This window comes from Bombina bombina, chromosome 4, assembly GCF_027579735.1.
Source record: "Bombina bombina isolate aBomBom1 chromosome 4, aBomBom1.pri, whole genome shotgun sequence".
Lineage (NCBI taxonomy): Eukaryota > Metazoa > Chordata > Amphibia > Anura > Bombinatoridae > Bombina > Bombina bombina.
The window spans coordinates 146,668,198-146,672,863 of NC_069502.1; positions in this window are offsets into that span (position 1 = coordinate 146,668,198).

Genomic DNA, 4,666 nt, shown 5'->3' on the forward strand with positions numbered 1-4,666 from the left:
CCTGTAAAAAAAAATACAACCCCCCCAAAATTAAAACCCACCACCCACATACCTCTACTCTAACCCACCCAAACCCCCCTTAAAAAACCTAACACTAACCCCCTGAAGATCTATCTCCCTACCTTGAGTCGTATTCACTCAGCCGAGCCGAATTCTTCATCCAAGCGGGGCAAGAAGAGGTCCTCCATCCGGCCGAAGTCTTCATCCAAGCGGGGCAGAAGAGGTCCTCCATCCGGTAGAAGTCTTCATCCAAGCGGTGTCTTCTATCTTCATCCAATCGCAGCTCCATCTTCCAGACTTCCGACACGGAACATCCTGCTGGCCCGACGGACTAACGACGAATGAAGGTTCCTTTAAGGGACGTCATCCAAGATGGCGTCCCTCGAATTCTGATTGGCTGATAGGATTCTATCAGCCAATCGGAGTTGAGGTAGGAAAAATCCGATTGGCTGATTCAATCAGCCAATCGGATTGACCTCGCATTCTATTGGCTGATCGGAACAGCCAATAAAATGCGAGGTCAATCCAATTGGCTGATTGGATCAGCCAATCGGATTGAGCTTCAATCCGATTTGCTGATTGAATCAGCCAATCAGATTTTTCCTACCTTAATTCCGATTGGCTGATAGAATCCTATCAGCCAATCGGAATTCGAGGGACGCCATCTTGGATGATGTCCCTTAAAGGAACCTTCATTCGTCGTTAGTCAGTCAGGCCAGCAGGATGTTCCGTGTCGGAAGTCTGGAAGATGGAGCTGCGATTGGATGAAGATAGAAGACACCGCTTGGATGAAGACTTCTACCGGATGGAGGACCTCTTCTGCCCCGCTTGGATGAAGACTTCGGCTGGATGGAGGACCTCTTCTTGCCCCGCTTGGATGAAGACTTCGGCCGGATGGAGGACCTCTTCTTGCCCCGCTTGGATGAAGAATTCGGCTCGGCTGAGTGAAGACGACTCAAGGTAGGGAGATCTTCAGGGGGTTAGTGTTAGGTTTTTTTAAGGGGGGTTTGGGTGAGTTAGAGTAGGGGTATGTAGGTGGTGGGTTTTAATGTTGGGGGGGTTGTATTTTTTTTTACAGTTAAAAGAGCTGATTACTTTGGGGCAATGCCCCGCAAAAAGCCCTTTTAAGGGCTGGTAAAAGAGCTGATTACTTTGTAATTTAGAATAGGGTAGGGCATTTTTTTTATTTTGGGGGGCTTTATTATTTTATTAGGGGGCTTAGATTAGGTGTAATTAGTTTAAACGTCTTCTTTTATTTTTTTATTTTCTGTAATTTAGTGTTTGTTTTATGTACTATAGATTAGTTTATTTCATTGAATTTAATTTTAGGTAATTCTAGTTAATTTATTTAATTAATTTAATGTTAGTGTAGTGTTAGGTTTAATTGTAACTTAGGTTAGGATTTATTTTACAGGTAATTTTGTAAGTATTTTAGCTAGGTAGTTATTAAATAGTTAATAACTATTTAATAACTATTGTACCTGGTTAAAATAAATACAAAGTTGCCTGTAAAATAAATATAAAGCCTAAAATAGCTACAATATAATTATTAGTTATATTGTAGCTATCTTAGGGTTTATTTTACAGGTAAGTATTTATTTTTAAATAGGAATAATTTAGTTAATAATAGTAAGTTTTATTTCGATTTATTTAAATAATATTTAAGTTAGGGGGGTGTTAGGGTTAGGGTTAGACTTAGGTTTAGGGGTTAATAAGTTTAATATAGTGGCGGCAGTATAGGGGGGCAGGATAGGGGTTAATAAATTTAAGATAGGTGGCGGTGGTATAGGGGCGGCAGATTAGGGGTTAATAGTTGCGGCGGCGGTTTAGGGGTTAATAAGTTTATTTAGTTGCGGCAGGGTCTGGGAGCGGCGGTTTAGGGGTTAATAAGTATAAAGTAGGTGGCGGCGGTGTAGGGGGGGGGCAGATTAGGGGTGTTTAGACTCGGCGTACATGTTAGGGTGTTAGATGCAGACACTTCCCATAGGAATCAATGGGATATCGGGCAGCAGCGAACATGAGCTCTCGCTGCTGTCAGACCCCCATTGATTCCTATGGGATCCGCCGCCTCCAGGATGGCGGATTGAAAACCAGGTACGCTGGCCCGGAATAGTGGCGAGCGTACCTGGTAGGTATTTGATAACTACCAAAAGTAGTCAGATTGTGCCGAACTTGCGTTGGGAACATCTGTAGTGACGTAACCATCGATCTGTGTCAGACTGAGTCCGGCGGATCGTATGTTACGTCACTAAATTCTACTTTTGCCGGGCTGTAGGGCTTGATAACTACAGCGAATCAGCCTCGCCACAAATACGCTGCGGAATTCCAGCGTATTTGCGGTTGACGGCTTTATAACTAGAGGCCATAGTCTTATATATTGGGGAGAAAGGTTTACTATTGCTTTAGAGGGCAAACTGACTTTTGCTTACATGGTATTGTGGTGAAATTCATGTTCAATAGTGGTGCATGCAGTACATTACTACATTAGCTGACAATGTGGACCATAAAGGGCGATACGTTTTCAGAAAAACAGGATGAAATTCCTCTGTATCTATAGCCTAGCCTTCCTGGCATACTGCACTAAAATGTTTTTGCGCCAGCTATTACCCACAAAGCTACCAGATAATATAAAGGCCATTAACCTACCTTTTTACTTAGCATATGTGTTGGACTCTTCACTTAGTCTGGATGTTAGCCAATCATAGGTGTTTTATACCTTTTCCTATCCTATGCATTAAAGACTTGATGTTAATCTGCTATCATATATGTTAAGGGGTGATAAAATGTTCTAGTTGTAGAATTATGGGACACTCTGAAGGAATTCATTATTGGTACGAACTCATTTGGTGTTGAATGTATAAATGTGGTAGCCTTATTGTATAATAAATTGACAGTCTGAACTTAGGTTTTATGCCGCAGGGTATAGGGCTCATGCTCATGTGGCAGACTTATATTTTCCTCAATGTCTATACAATAGAGCCTAGTTCTGGTAATTACATAGATTAGGCTAACTACTGCCTAATCCATACTGATCTAGCTAGTATTTACCCCACACAACTTTTCTACTCTTAATCCTATTAAAATAAATACAGTCATAGCCACCCAAAAGCTAAGCTATAACTTAACTCAAGGTAACCACAAATAAATATATATGCCTTTCCAAGGTTGTTTGTTATCACCTCCATCAGAGATATAAAGCTAGACATCTCTAAGCATTTTGTTTTGGATCGTATAGTGCTATTCAACCCATAAATCTTCACCCCCCATAGATAGATATAGCTTAATAGGTAAGCAATGGAAACCACATCCTTAGATAAATCTCATCTTGCTTAATCCCCCTGACAATCCCCATAGCTGACGATAACAATTCAGGGGCCCACGGATGGCTTGTATACACTACAAGGGGATAACAATTCATTAGCTGTCCATTTATCTTGGAGGGGATATAGTATGATAATATAGAGACCTCATTAAGGATTTCAATGTCACTGTAGCCTGCATAGATTTATACAGTAAGTTTCATTAAGTTTGACTGATTGTTAGATATGTGATACACTATATACGACTGGTAAATCATACCATTATTATTATGTATTGTTTGTTTATTATCTGTTTATATGCTCACTACATATCACATTGTTGAATTAAGGTTTATTTTCAAGAAGGGTGATATCTGAAATTCCTCTCATCTCTTACACTTTAGCTAATACCCTACCTCTTACAGGTTTGATGACTCCCCTGAGACACTAACTGTTTCCATCAGATTTAATCTTACTTTTGGCCCCCCGGGGGATAAGCCCCCATGCTTTATACTGCTTTTTATAGCCATACCGTCATCTTTCTCCCATAAATTTCAAACCCAACCCGTAAACTTCTGCTGGCTCCGCCCTCCTTCCCCCCCCCCTTTCACCCTTCTCCATCTTTTCCCATCTCCCTCAAAATCGAGGGATTACTTAAAGAGCACTGGAAATTGTATTTTACTACCAGACCCTGCCCTTACCCCCCTCCTCTACGCCTCTGAGCTTACTACGTAAGTAACAGAGAATATATCCTATTGAAAACTTCACTTTTGTTTCATGTATGTCTATAATTTTCATCATCCATTATTATTGCATTTTAATGATGTTTGTGGTATATTTTTATATGGGAACGGACTCTGATAACACTCTTAGTGATCTAGATATGGGCTTGTCTTTTTAAGTCTCTAGCCGAATTAACTTCACTGCCTCCCTATAGTTATCCTTTCCACGAGGCATACGTCACGCTTATGGATATAGACTACTTAATGCCTATTGACCTGAGAGTGTATCTAACATTGTTATATCTGAATGTACACCGAACCCGGAAAGATTAACTCATGATAAGCTACTCCAATACCCATGCTATTAATGCCCATATTGGAATTTTTAAAAAAATTGTATTGATAATATGACATACCACTAATGATTGTAAGCTGTTTGTTTCAGCAAAATGTAAACATGTAACCACCCAGAATATGTTGACAATCTGTTTCCAACTGTATTTGTTGATTACCTGTTTAAAGACAGAAACCTTTCAATAAAAAAATGAGAAAAAAGTAAAAAAAATACAAAAGCGCATGTTTAGGTATTATATATGTAGAAAATTAAACACAACACATTCATTATTTGATAAAGTTAAAATATTG